We start from the raw sequence: 15,807 nt of genomic DNA, 5'->3' as shown, positions 1-15,807 counted from the left end.
ATATATATATATATATATATACATACATTTATATTTGTACATTAACTGACATTATTACCTACTAGCTACCAACTAGCATGGCTGTTTCTGTTCACACACTACTATTATGGAAATCCACTAGTTCTGACAGTAAGTATGAATGACATGCTTTGTGTACTACACATCCTATATTCCCTTTACATTCATTCCTACTATTACATGATATATTTATTTTAGCACAATGTTCTTGTATAAGACTCATGGCTTAGTGGTAGGTCATGCAGACTACTGTTTCCAAGGTCCTGGGTTCAGGACTGACAGTGGGATTTTATTTTGCTTTTGAACTGACTACAGGACCTGTCAATCAGAGTGACTAAGGCACTTTTAAGCAGTTGTAACTGGGTTAGCGCTGGTTTGCACGGAGCTCCCGCATGCGCACTGGCATTCAGCTCTGCGCACACCCGCTTACAACCACTTAACAGTGCTTACTCTGGCGCACACCCGCGCTATTTTCTTGGAAAGAAATGAAAATGGGGAGACAGGAAAGTGGTGAAAAAGGGGTCACAAAGAGGGTAAAACAGTAGGGAAACAAGCTTGGGTTTTGCAGGAGGGATGTAGGTAAGGCCCATAGCTGCCCATTTCTTCATCAGCAACAGCTGTGCATATGTATGTAATTTGGTGTGACATTTGAAACCTTCCACCCCTGAGAGAGGTGCCAGGACAACAATAATACTTGTTGTACAGCCATTTGTAATTGATAGTTTCCATGTCCAGCAGACATGTGTGCGGAATGGGCAGCTATGTATGGGGCGTAATTTTTTGTGGGTACAGAGTGCCCTTTTTTTTTTTTCAGACGAGAGTGGTATGTCAGGTGAAGGAAGTCGGTATAGCTGGGGAGGTAGGTTGGGTAGGTCAACAGACAAGACAAACAAGACGCATACAGGGGCGGTGTATGACATGTGTGGTGGGGTTAAACAATTGATGGGGACGGATGTTTGGAAATCCAGAGCCCATGAGCCCACAGATGGCAACAGTGGAACTGATATCCCCACCCATGGGCAGTTGCCACTGTTCCTTCACTGCCCAGGACGGGGCTGTGCTGAGGGCTGTGTAGGCTGGGCAACAGGCATGCCCGTAAGTTGTGCCACCTGTGCCTCAAGCTGGTGTAGGGGCCCAAGTACAGAGTCCCGGATCTCCCTACGCACCACAGTCCGGATGCTACGGAGGGTGAGTGGTGGTTCTCCTCCGGCCACACTTGCAGAGGGGGGACGGGCCCCATCCCCTGCAGCGCTTCCACCTGCAGGTGGCACAGGGCCACCGGAGGAGGGTCCAGACTGGGCACTAGTGCCAGGTGCACTCGCCAGCTGAGGTGGGAGAGGTGGGTCCGCTGGCACCCGCTTTCCCTGTCGTCCTATGTTTTGCATTATGTCATGACAGTTTGGGTTAGTAACATACAATACCATTCGCAATTAGTTGTAACAGCATGCATTAGTATTCCCATTAAGCAAACACCCAGATATTCACACCATTGAACAGCGAGCATAACACATGCATAATTTGAACAGCAATACACAGTCCAACAACATGCAGGGTTGATTGATGGCAACAGGCCATCAGGTTTGGATGTATGAACAGGGCAGATGCATCAATGGACATGCAAATATTTATGACCCAACAGGACAAATGTCCAGGGGTGTTAATTGTGATTGCAGATACCATTTTCACGTGGAATGGGTTATATGTGGTTATAGGGTGGGGTGAAGAAAATAATATTAACACCTTCGAATACCAATACATATGCTGTACATTTCTAATAGCTGCAGATATATACACACTACTGTTCTAACTACAGTTTTCTATATGATAACTACTTCAATTTGGTGATAGGACTGTTACTGCTACATCAATATACATTTTATTGTTCTTCATATACGTTCATATCTGGCTTTGTTCAGCTACATCATCCTGCTACATTTGCTTTATATAGCTATAGACAACTGTGGATGTTTGGTATTTCAGACAATCATACTATCTGCATATTGTAGACTGAGAGCAATATATCCAGATTTTGGGATACACATTCCAGCTGCAGCAACACTTTGAACACATTTCGCTGTTTGGTTCTGCTTGTCACATTCATTTCATTCTGTACTGACTGCAGTATACTTTATTCAGGGGTTATTACTACTTTATTGGTGGATTCATAACTCTTTCTCACACTCTCTCACTTGTTTTCATTTTACTATTCAGGATGGTACTTACTTCTAGGTTTCATTGACATGTTTTATCTGTAGTTATTACAATCCTTTCCAGCAGTCTCACTTCTGTCATGTTTCAGTATTTCAACAGGGGTATATTTCACACATGTGATTTGCTCATCTTCTGCAGATGTATTTTTCAGCCTGCTGCAGGTTGTGTACTATTATATTACAGGTGGGGCATCTTTATTTCAGACTTTATTTCAGACATTTTCATTTTTCTGTTTGGATTACAGACTGCAACACACTTTTGTAATCAAGCAATACTTGCAAACACTCTTACACTGTTACTTGCACATTTTATTACTTAGTGACTACACTGCACTCTTTTGCTAACTGTCATACTTTTATATTTCTTTACAGTTACTGGGAGAGGATTACTGACCTGCCTGGTGGTGCAACTGCACCAGCCTATCGCCATAGGCTCTGCAGTTCGCAGAACAGACACCTGCAGCTGTAATATAAATGAAGTAATATTGGAATACACATCTCCATAATATCAGCTAGTTTAATTTCTTACATACATAATTAAATGTAACTTACTCAGTAGTGGGACGTTGGGCATTTGCCGGGCCTCCTGGATCCAAAGGTTCAATTGGTCCTGCTTGCGTCTCTTCAGGTCCCATTGGTGGTGACAGACCTGCTCACCAGTCCTTGGAATCCCTGTGGCACTGGTAAGATCATGAGCCAACCGGTCCCACGCCTCATCCCTATATGCTCCCCACAGGACCTGGCCCTGCATGAGTTGGGCCTCATGATTGTGGACTAGGAGCCAGACCATGTATCTGGACTCCTCAATGCCCCACCTCTGTGCTCGAAAGCAACTACCCTCACCTACTCCTGACATTCTGGCTGCAAGTTAGTTCTACAATCGTTTATGCTGTGTATTCCCGCCTATGGGGCTTATATATGCCATTTTTCCTGCACATATCTGTGATTGGCCATTTTGGAATTGTATCAACTTCACAAAACCTGCTTTGTCATGCTCCACTTTGTATTCATTCCTATATATTTGCTATTACTGCATTTCTAGGTACTGCTGTCATGGCTTAGTGGTTCAGTACCTTGACTATGGTGCATAGTATCCTGGGTTTGAACCTGGCCACTGCTTTTTATTTTTTATGACTGTCTAGACAGGCTAGGGGGTGTGTCTGTGTAAAGGCAGTTTTGATACAGCTTGCTCAACGTTGCCTGTCGGTTAGCTTGTTGGCGCGGTGCGCAGTTCCGCGCAAACGGGGTACACTGGTTTACGCTTTATTTGGCTGTTAGCACGCATATTATGCTCAGCCCAGCTAGGGGCACACAGTTTCAGCATGTTAAACCACTGCTCACCTACGGGCACTCATTTTACACCTGTTAAACCACTGCTCACCTACGGACAGATGCACTCACCTTGTTAAACTGTAGCTCAGCTATAGGCACATCTCACATTTTTTATTGTTTTGTTATCTCACATTTCTTCAATATAAATACACTATTTCATTACATTTTACATAAAATATGATTTTATATGTGTATATATTTGTCAGGGACTTGTTTCGTGCTTATTTTACTAAAATAAAAATTGATGTTGTGGGGGCTCGAACCATGGATGCCTGCTCTTCAGCCGACGTCTCTATCGCTATGCTATTGCTTCTTGGCTTACTTTGCATATTTAGTTCTTATATGCTTTTCCACTGACTGCTAACTGTGGCTAAGCTACGGGCACGCCCGCGCAAACGAGCGCACTCACAGGCAAACATCTTTACGATTTTAAAAAAAAAAATAACATGTTCATTTATATATTTTATGTTCATAGTCTGTGGGGGCATGTGTTGTGTTGTGTTTATTCACATTTCCATGGCCTCTGTCGTGGGTGTTTACTTTGGGCACTTTTACTCTTCTGGGGGCGTGTCCGCTTGCAGGGCTCGGCCTACGGACATGCCCCCTACTGTCTTCCACGGACCGTGTTAGCCTTAGGTGTGATTCAGCATGCCCTCATGCATATGCATGACATGCTGACATCACACCGTTTAACTGCAGCCTCCGTGTAAGCCATGTATCTCATACACGGAGGCTTCGTGAATCCTGCCCACAATCTTATCAGCAGAAATAGTTGATCCTGACAAAACTGTGGCAGAAGGGAAAAATATTAAAAATTGGAAACAGAAGGGTGTTTGTGGGAAATGATTATTCACTGTACACCAGGCAGAAGAGAAACAAATTTATCCCAACACTCCAAGAATGTTAAGAGGCAGGTATGGTATCTTTGGAATACTTTTCCTGGAGGATCAAACACATCTTTGATGCGGAACAGGCTAAGGAAGAAATAAAAACACTTATCTAACAAAAAGTATGCCAGCAAGCAGAACAGGACTTTGATTCTCATTCTTTTGATAATAATACTCATAGAGATACTTTTGCCAATGAGAACTTTTCTTTCAAAGTGAAATGTCCGAGAGACAGAAAAAAAAGCATAGGAGTTGTCTAGTAGAATCAGGAGTACCTTAGACTTGAACCAAAGTCTGGTGTTGGAAGGTAAGATAATCAGAAAGAAGACCAGCAAACTAAAATTAGTTAATAAATGGAAGACTATAAAGCATCAATCACAAATGTGAAATAGGGCTTTGCAAAAGTGGTTGAGAAAAGACTGGGCTTTTGTTAACTCCATTAAACTTATAAGTGGACTGTAAAATATTTACCCTTTCAGTAGAGAAGGCATTTCTTTCGAGTTTGAGCTATACGCTGAACTACAACTGTCCTGCTCTTGAGCGGAAGCTATATTCTGCTGGTTGGTGGTTCTTGGTGTGCTATAAACTCTTTCCTGGCTGTTTGTTAAGGACACACATGAATAAACTTTAATTCTGTTATTTAATCTAGTTGTAAAGCAATGAAAGTATGTTATATCTAATAGGGGACAGGTCTACCTATTTTAGCCTGTGTGCTGAACCATAACCGGACACTATATTCTGCTGTTTGGTGGCGCTTGGTGTGCTGCAAACTCTTCCCTTACTGTCATTTTATGGATACAAGTAAAGAACATTTGATTCTGTCATTTTACTTAGTTTTACAGCACTGAAAGTGAATGCTATTTAATAGGGGGCTTCCTATTTGGGGCTGTGTGCCAAGGATATAGCTAGGCATACTCAATGTACTCAAATGAGTACATTTTTGTGAGCAGCTCTCATAAACTTTATGACTTAAAGAACACAGAATATTTACAACAGTCTATACAACTGTCTACTGTATAAACTTATACAAAACATTCTTATCTGAGAGAAGTGCACCTCTAAAAGTGGCAACAGTTGAAAATAATGTGTCCTTTTCTGAAATGTATAAGGGCAGCATTTTGAGGGTTGAGTAATTGTTTTTAAATGATAGGTGGGTGATCATGGCAATAGCTGGAAGTTTGAGTACAAAATATAAATTGCTGGCAAAACCACTCTCTGCTGAATTATAACTGCTCCTGTATGATCGGACACTATATTAATCTGTTTGGTGGTGCTTGATAATATGTAAACTTTTCCCTGAATGAAATCTTAAGGACACATGTGAAGAAACTTTGATTTTGTTGTTTTATTTAGTTATATAGCACTTACAGTAATTGTTCTTTAATGGGAGAGGGGTTATACTCGTAATTGGGGATGTTTGCTGAACTATAATAGTTCTGCTCTTCTGTATTCTGCTATCTGGTGATGCTTGATTATTGTTGTATTTAAGTAGTTAAAGGTTAATAAATTAATTATTTGGTAGATTAAAGTATAAGAATTTAATTAAGAGTTTGCAAGTGATTATTATGGATTATTTAAATTCATATATTCATATGTTAATATCTGCTATGACTTCGTGGGTAGAACAGATGCTAGCTATCTACTGAATGTACTATGTTCTTCATCTGTAACTATGTTTGTAATATTTTAATTGCTAGGATTCTTCATCTGTAACTATGTCTGTAATATTTTAATTTGTGGAGCTTTTCTCTCCTGATCTCCGCTGAAAATGGACCTGCATCCAGTCGGACATTCTCGGTCAACAAATGTAAATAAATAAATAAAAATATGTTCTGGAAGACTTGATTAATCAGAACTATTTGGATAAATGTATAGCTTGCTGGGTATTGCTAATAAATTCTGATTTAGAACAAAAGTGTATTAATTGTAAATGTTTGGAAGACTTAAGTTTAATTTGAAATAGTAAATTGATTCTCAAATTGAATGCATGTATAATAATAGAGTAGGATTGAGGTCTGTTTCTGAATTTGTTAAAAACTGGTAGCCCAAACATTCAGATATGAAAAATAATGATACTGAGAATGTAAGGATGGAAATAAAGGTGGCAAGGTGGATCAGTCAGAAGTTAAATAAGAATCAAGGTCAAAAGTGAGCTGGAAAAAGTTTAGTTTTTAAGTCATTTAAAACTCTAGTTAAGAGGAAAAAGAAAGGTGGCAATTCTAATGAAGTAACAAAGAAAGTTAGTAAATCTTCCACATTGACAAATTTAGTAGAATAAATTTAATTTAGCTCATCAAGTGTTATTTCAAATGAGACAGATTTATCTGTTAATAGGGAACAATGTGAACAAACTAGGAAAGAAGATCTGGTCAAGTCTAAAGTTTTTGTGGATAACTCTACAGTTATATTCTCTCTTTCAGGGAACCACATGAGTGGCTTGGAATAAAGAGAGTAGAGAGTTCTTGTACTAACAAATCGGATTGTTCTAATGTTTCAAAACATACAAATAACTATGTGGTGGAAAATTATGATAGTACACTTTCAGTTGCTGGGGAAATTTTTGCTGAGTCTTTTGTTATACTAGCACTGGATCAAGGAGAAGAAAATCATTTGTGTTTCTTTTAAGTTAATTGGTACTGGGGTGTTCTGGAGTGTATTCCTCAAACCCAGAAGGAATGACACCACAGGAGCAATAATACGTCCTTTATTAAGACCACAGCTCGCCAACAAAAATTGTAGCAGTATACAGAATATAAAAACTAGTAGTAGAATTAAGCGCTTTCATCCACCATCGTGTGGACTTCTTCAGAATCAATTAATCAATTAATACAGCACAATATATACCCATTTTGGTGCCAATTCAAATTAAATATTTAAAAAGACAAGTATCATACATTTAAACTAATACTTATACATCATATCAAAGTAAAACACATCTTCACAACAATATATTTTGTGTAATAAACTGCTAAAAGCCTTAATTAAAAACAACGTTCTATAGTTCATACTATTTACATATTATGCTTAGCATCTGCAATAAGAAATCTATTATTACACTTCATTATAAGTACTTTTCATTTCATATTATTTACATATGCTTTTCCCTGTGCCTAGGGTCCGATAAATGGGATCCATTAACTAAAAATAAGTATGTATTAATAAAATCTCTATAGACAAATAAAGCGATATGATTCTAAACGCTTCCAAGAGCATTTAATTCTACTACTAGTTTTTATATTCTGTATACTGCTACAATTTTTTGTTGGCGAACTGTGGTCTTAATAAAGGATGTATTATTGCTCCTGCGGTGTCATTCCTTCTGGGTTATATTGCAGATGCTAAGCATAAAATGTAAATAGTATGAACTATAGAACGTTGTTTTTAATTAAGGTCTTTAACAGTTTATTACACAAAATATATTGTTGTGAAGATGTGTTTTACTTTGATATGATGTATTCTAAGTATTAGTTTAAATGTATGATACTTGTCTTTTTAAATATTTAATTTGAATTGGCACCAAAATGGGTATATATTGTGCAGTATTAATTGATTCTGAAGAAGTCCACATGATGGTGGATGAAAGCGTTTAATTCTACTACTATTTTTTATATTCTGTATACTGCTACAATTTTTGTTGGCGAGTTGTGGTCTTAATAAAGGACGTATTATTGCTCCTGCGGTGTCATTCCTTCTGGGTTTGAGGAATACTTTGTTGCTTTTGGCCTTTCTTTGGATTTTTATGTGTTCTGGAGTGTGTTTTTTATGGGTTTTCATTAAAATAAAAAGTCTTGTATAATGTGACATATGTTGAAATGGAGATGAGAAGAAACAAATGTATAAAGGATCAACCTGCCAAACATTAGTAGGTGCATGTAACACAAAAGCTGGACATGGAATTAAAAAAAAATGACAAATATAACAGGTGGGTATAACAACTTCTTAAACAATCTCTTTATTAATATTCCTTAAATAACATTTCCATTGAGCGGGTATAAAAACTTCTTATCATAATGGCTATACTATCCATATTATTTTGGAATGTGAATGACTTTACATGTATAAACAAAAATGCAATAGTAAAGAACTATATTAAGAACTGTAGAATGACAATAGCAAAGCTACAGGAGACACATTTGGAAAGAAGTAAGCATGTGAATTTGATAAAGAAAGGATTTCAGGATGGATACACATCAAAATATCACAGACAAAGGAAAAGGGCGGTATTTATACTAATTACTAGAAAAGCTTTAATAGTGATAAAAGAGGAAGAAAAGATAATAATGATAGATTTGTGGTTAAAAGGAGCTACTGGTAGGGAAGAGGATTACACTGGAATGTATTTATATTCCATCTAAAACTGCTATTATGGAGCTTACAAAAAATTGGGGGAAAAATAATCAGCTTTCAGCAGAGAATACTATCTATAGGTGGGAATTGGAATTTGATTTGCAACAGTGACAATATGATGTGCTGGGGGGACCAAGAAGGGAAAATATAACAAAAGAAGGTAGACATCTTAAAAAAATTATGAAAATATTTGGTATGGAAGACATGGATTCAGAGGTAGAAATTCAGAGGGAATTTACATATTATTCCCCAAGGTACAGTAACTTGACTAGATTAGACAGAAATTATATTTCATAGGAACATGTGCATTGTATTGACAGCTTCAACAAACATGCATCCAATAACTATTTAAGATCATGTGCAATAGCAAATAAGATAAAAATGCAAGTTAATGAAGTAAATAAGTCACTGGTGCTTCCCCACCTACCAATTTAAAAGAAAGGCATTTAAGGAATGGGTAGTAGAAATTATTTATTAATGAAGATAGACATTTCTTCAGAAGGGATAGCTAGTGAGTGGGATAAAATGAAAGTGTAATTTAAAAATACAGTAAAAATAAAAGAAAAATACATATGGTTAAGAACTAACAAGAATTATTTACAGGAGCTGACAAAAGTTAAAGTATTGCAGAATAAAGGGAATCTCACAGAATAAGAAGGACAGCAACTGCAGAGTGCTAAACAGAAAATAAGGGAGTATTTGGATAATATGCATCACTTTAGAAGGATAGCTGTTTAATAACTCCAGAGCACAAAAACGTTTAACACAAGTTAGTCAACAGAAAGTAGAAAAGGTTGTCACCAAACTTAGAGAGCCTATGACAAGAAAAATAACCAGAGATCCTATAGAGGAATTCAAGATATTTTAGAAATGTTATGCAATTTTACATTGAATAGATAAATGTGGAAACCAAGAAAGAGCACAAATGGAAATATTTATGTAAGACTTAATTATGCCGAGGTCAGAAGAAAAAATAGCAGCTACCACCACTTGGGAAGAGACAGTTTAATCATTCAACACGATAAAAACAAACATAAAATAAAGTAAAACTGCAGAGATGAGTGCATTCGGCCTGTGCCCTTCATCAGATAAAATGCTCATATGTAAAACATTCTTTTATAGGGAGTGACAACCAATCAGGACTCAGTACTGAACCCGCCTTTTTTCAAAGCAGGTTTTAATGGAATGACATCATTGAGACCTGGATACCTGTGTGCTGTAAGTTCCACTATCCATTTAGCCTCTTCATACTCAGTGTCATTCACCAGAATGAACACAATGCCCTATATAGACATATATTAAATCATGAGGGACATTATTTTAAAAGTTTCAGGTGATCTGGAATATAGTGAAAGGCATCAGAGGTGGGGATGTGATGATTAACTAATAGTTAAGATAGGAGGAGATTAGATAAAAATGGTGATGTATAATCAAACTTCAAGAAAATCTCTGGGAACAGATGGTATTCTTATGGAAGTTAGGAAATCAGCAGGGAAGAAAGTGATAAAGATCTGGAAGATTTTGTTGATGGGTAGTAGATTGTTGATTGGTAGTAGATTTTTATGGTGCCGAGGTGCCAGCTCGATGCCCAACCTTCAATGAAGGCTTGCCCATTCACGCATGTCTTTCGAATGCCACTCGACCGCAGGGAGGACATGCAGACTCCACACAATAGGCACTCCAGACGAGAATCGAACAGGAGAACCTCTTGCAGTAGCATTGTCGCCTCACAGCAAGAGGTTCTCCCATTCGATTCTCGGATGGAGCGCCTTCTGTGTGGAGTCTGCATGTCCTCCCCGTGGTTGAGTGGAGTTCGAAAGACATGCGTCAATGGGCATGCCTTCATTGAAGGTTGGGCATTGAGCTGGCACCTTGGCACCATAAAAATCCACTGCCAATCATTAGAGGACTGGAGTTCCACTGTGGCAACCCCTAACTGGGAAAAGCTGAACGAAGAACAACAACTATTTGAAAAGGAGGGGAAGCACAAGCAATTCAAATTGTAGTGCATAATTAAACTTACTATTATAGGTTCATAGGTAAGTACTAGGCTAGCTGCCCTTGTGATCCATTTTAAACTTAGACAGTTTCCATTTTTGAGCTTGAAATAACCTATCCCTTTGGTTATAGACTGGCCTTGCCCATCTTGTGGTTGATAATTATATATTACTCCTAACGAGAATAACGGGATTATATATGAGATAAAGCATTTGAGAGATGCCTCTGTCCAGTGGTAGAGGGCAGTCCTGGTGCAAATTTTCTGTTTTCCATCCATAGACCTAAGTTGCACTTGAAAATGGACAGTAATGAACTTTGTTTTATGTGGATGGGGAGTCAGCGGTATCCTCTGCGAGATATCCCTTTCCCTCCAAACCATTCTGTTGATTTTGCAGAAGAGGTTTAGATCCATATATTGAGTATTTCTGATGCCATTTGACTTGCAGATGTGCATTATATCTATTAGTAATCGGGTCCGAGAATGGCTTGTATGCCAGACATAAGTCACCTGTTAGCAGTATGATGCCAAGTATAGTGACAGGGCTTATAGTTGCTCCATGTAAGAAATGTTATTTAGGCCTTGTACACTTTTTGTAAGGTATCTCTGTAGGCATTTCAATTGTTGCATATGCCTGGACAGATACATGTCAAAAGGAGTATTCTATTCAATGAATGGCCTAATGAGGGTGGAGTAAAGGGGGACAATGACATTGATAGATCTAGACACGTTCCCTTTGTTTGTAAGTTGTGCAATATAGAAGGGCTTTCTTACAACAATATACACATTTTGCTCAAACGTTAGGTCACTGTTCACATAAGTTCTCAAATTCTGAGCAACTGGGTCAACATTTTTTTGGCATTTAGTTTCAGTCCATGATTTTGTCACCAGTTATTTATTTGAGACAGACCTTTCTGCAGGATGGATAAGTCATTTGGGGGTTCAATGACTGCTTCTAGCTTGCAGTCATCTGCAAACTTAGCCATAACCCTTTGGAATTGGCTTTTACCTCAGAAAAGTAGATGCCAAACAGGGGATGGCCCAGCACAGAACCATGGGGAACTCCACTGGAATCTGGTTACTTTGTGGTGGTAACTTCCCCTATTTTGATTATCTGCATCTTACGTGTGAGCTATTTGGCAATTCAGCAGGTAACATAGGGGGCTATTCCCAGTTTATTTAGCTTTTTTTACTATGCCTAAGTGGGGAATTGTGTCAAAAGCTTTGGCCAGGTCGAGGTACAATGTGTGTACCATTTTGCCTTCATCTATTGCTTTGATGAACTTTCATAAAAATCCACCTGGTTGAGTAAACACGACTTGCTCTTGACGAATCCAAACTGAGATGGGTCCAGTGTTTGAAGGTTTCCTAAGTCCTTATTGATTAATTCCATGATAAGGCTTCCCATGGCTTTGCATATGAAGCTGGCCAGACATAGGAGTCTGTAATTGCTTGGGTCTGAAGAAGATTATATCAGGGAATGCAAATGCTTCTATTGCTCTGTTCTTAAAATCCCAGCTTAATGTGTCAAATGTTTTCTCTTCCTCAAAATCTACCAACAGCAGCTGTATTTTCTTTCATTTTACTTCCCTCTGAATCATCGTTGCTCTATTAATATTAAGATTCCCTCCTTCAACAAAATCACATTGATCGACATCAATTTTGGCAACACATTTGCCATTATTTTAACTAATATAGCCATACACACTTTATAAGCATGGCTGAAAATTAAAATGGGTCTTTACCCTTTTTAGATAATACAGCCACCACAGCATTCTTCCAAGATGCCTGTGCTTTCCCTCCTTTTAAAATAGTTGTTGTTCTTCGTTCAGCTTTTAGAGGTCGCCACAGCGGAACTCCAGTCCTCTAATGATTGGCAGTAGATTTTTACGGTGCCGAGGTGCCAGCTCGATGCCCAACCTTCAATGAAGGCATGCCATTGACGCATGTCTTTCGAACTCCACTCGACCGCGGGTAGGATATGCAGACTCCACACAGAAGGCACTCCAGCCGAGAATCGAATGGGAGAACCTCTTACTGTGAGGTGACAATGCTACTGCAAGAGATTCTCCTGTTCGATTCTCATCTGGAGTGCCTATTGTGTGGAGTCTGCATGTCCTCCCCGCAGTCAAGTGGCATTCGAAAGAGAAGGAAATCAATTTGGTGGACCTCTGCAATAAACAGGCTATACAATAGAAGGAGGAAACTAGTTCAGAAAAAAAGCAAATCCCATGAAGGAAAGACATCTGTGATCAGTATCAGTAAGAAACTAAAATCCCTCATGAAATCATCCAAGGCTAACTTTGAAAGAAAAATAGCCAAGGATTCAAAAGATAACCACAAAGCCTTATTTAGCTATGTTAAGAATCTAAGTGGCAACTCACAGATATGCACTGAACTAGTGCAAAATAGCACAAAATATACTGAACCTACTGATATTGCCAACATCCTGGCAGATAGATTCAGTGCAAACTTCTCCCCCTCTCACCTCCAAAAGGGCCCACAACAATACCGCAAAAGTGTAGTGTCCCAAAACTCATGGATGCACAGGTGAAAACAGCCCTTTCAAAAGCCAAAAATACAGCGTCAGTGGGACCAGATGGTGTCACAGGCTGCACCTTGCATGAACTACAGAACGAACTAACCCCCCCCACCTAAACACGCTGTTCAACCTCAGCCTCTCCACAGGCTACATGCCCATAGAATGGCACACAGCAATGGTTATTCCTATCCACAAAGGAGGGGCCACAACTGACCCTGGTAACTATCGCCCCATAAGCCTGACTAGCCTGGTCTGCAAGGCTATGGAGGACATCATCATGGAACTCATTAACAAAGACATTGGGAACCTCCAAACACTTGACCCGACCCAGTTCGGCTTTGTTAAGTGCAGATCATGCCTACTAAACCTGGTTGACTTCTTTGAGACAGTCACCAAGGCCATAGATGAGGGAAAGGTAGTTCACACAGCCTACCTTGACCTCGCCAATGCTTTTGACACCATTCCCCACTCAGGTATTACAGAAAAACTCACCAGCCTGAACATAAACCCCTAAGTCACGAGATGGGTTGCCAACTGGCTTACAGACAGAACTTACACGGTAAGAATAGTGGGCTCCAGGTCTGACTCTAAACCAGTAACAAGTGGTGTCCCACAAGGCTCAGTCCTGGGAACCCTACTGTTCGGCATATACTTCCCAGAAGTACAGGCAAACACAGGAGGACTATGGCTAACCAAGTTCGCCGATGACTGCAAACTGGGAGCCATAATTGACTCTCCGGCTGACACAGACATCCTCCAAAAGGGCCTTACTGAGACGGACACCTGGTGTCAAAGTCATGGCCTCAAGCTAAATGCCAAAAAATGCAAAGTCATCCCGTTTGGGAAAAACAAAACCCCTACGAATTATCACATAGGTGGAAGCCCCCTTAATACAGAAGAGGTAATAAGAGATCTGGAGACTCAGGTAGATAGTAATCTCTCCTTTGACAATCATATTGCCAAAGTAGTTAGGAAGTCCTTCTGTGTGGCCCATCTAATTACTAAAGGGTTCACATCTAGAAATAAAGAGGTTATAGTGCCCCTCTACTTGTCACTCATTAGACTCATCATAGAGTACAATGCCCCATTTGGGATGTACCCCACAAGACACTTCCAACAGCTGGAAAGACCAAAAAAGTACCTCATCAAGAGGATTACTGTCCTCAAACATATGTCTTATGCAGCCCGACTGAAAAAACTCTGGCTGTACTCAGTGGCATATCGCTTACTCAGAGGTGATCTCTGTCTGACTTAGAAAGCCATGTCCAACTCAGAATTGATGGACATGCTCCACCTAAAGAAATTCAAGTCACTGCGAGCCAAGCACTTTAGTGAGCTAAACCTCGCCACAATAATAAATAGAACATGCTGGTGGGATAGATTCCTGCCACAGAGACTCCCCATGCTTTGGAACAAAATTCCAAATTACATCAGGCAGAGCCCCTCACTAACACTCTTCAAGAGAAACCTTGACGAGTGGATGGGTAACAGAAAATACACCCCTGGGATCACTTCATTGGCTCTGCTTGACAGAGGATCAGTTAATTAATCAATGGGGTGGCGAAAGCCGACACACTCTGCCTAGGCTTATAAATGCCCTTGGGCAGATAGCCTAGTACCTACCTATGAACCTAAGTGCAAATAATGAATATTGCTGTACACCATGTGGAAAATATGCATAAAAGTATATGAATGGAAACTAAGACAGAATGGAAAGTTCAGAAATTTGCAGAACAAGGAAGAATTTGAAAAAATAAATTACTATTAGTGAATTGAAAAAAGTACCTAGGAAAGTAAATACTGATTCAGTATCAGGCCGAGATGTTTTAGGGCATGGAATGTGCAAGAAATTAATGGATTGGCAGCGTATTTTATAAATGCACTGAATGAATGGTTGAAGGAAGGGTTTGGTTATAAAGAGTTATTTAGTGGGATGTTAACATTTACATGAAAGAAAAATGAGAAGAATAAAATAAAAAAAAAATGCAGACCCATCAGACTAAATAGCACCGATTATAACATATTTATGGGAATAATACAGAGGACACTGGAGGAAGGAAGAGGGATATTATGAAAGAAAGTATATATGGTATAAAAGGAAAGGGATGTCAAGAATTGTTATTGGTTATAAGGGAAATTGAGGATGATATTCTAAGTAAAAGGGAGGATATGAAACTTATGGTAGGTAATATAAGCAAGGCATTTGATATGGCAGAACATGATGTTTTGTGGAAGGTTATGGAGATGTATGCAATAGGTAATAGAATTAAGAGGGTGTATATGCCAGCATATTAGAATAATAGAGTGAGAATGTTAGTGAATGGGTGGCTGAATAAATTAGAAATATGCATGAAGTGGTATAAGTCAAGGATGTTCCATGAGTGGAATATTCCTTGCACTGGGGATGAATGTGATAGTAACAGAAGTATAAAATGAAAGACACTAGATGTGTGATTTAAAAGCAGGGGGGGTTTT

General features: G+C 39.1%; 1 protein-coding gene across 1 annotated transcript in view; it reads right to left on the bottom strand.

Annotated features, from left to right (window-relative positions):
* Positions 1-15,807, bottom strand: part of FAM184B (family with sequence similarity 184 member B) — a 908,731-nt gene that overhangs the window by 677,834 nt on the left and 215,090 nt on the right. The gene's annotated exons all lie outside the window — the stretch shown is intronic.

This window comes from Protopterus annectens, chromosome 2.part1 (assembly GCF_019279795.1).
Source record: "Protopterus annectens isolate FY-2018-M chromosome 2.part1, PAN1.0, whole genome shotgun sequence".
NCBI classification, from domain to species: domain Eukaryota; kingdom Metazoa; phylum Chordata; order Ceratodontiformes; family Protopteridae; genus Protopterus; species Protopterus annectens.
Note: the sequence above shows the minus strand (reverse complement) of the source record. Positions and strands in the feature narration are given on the sequence as shown.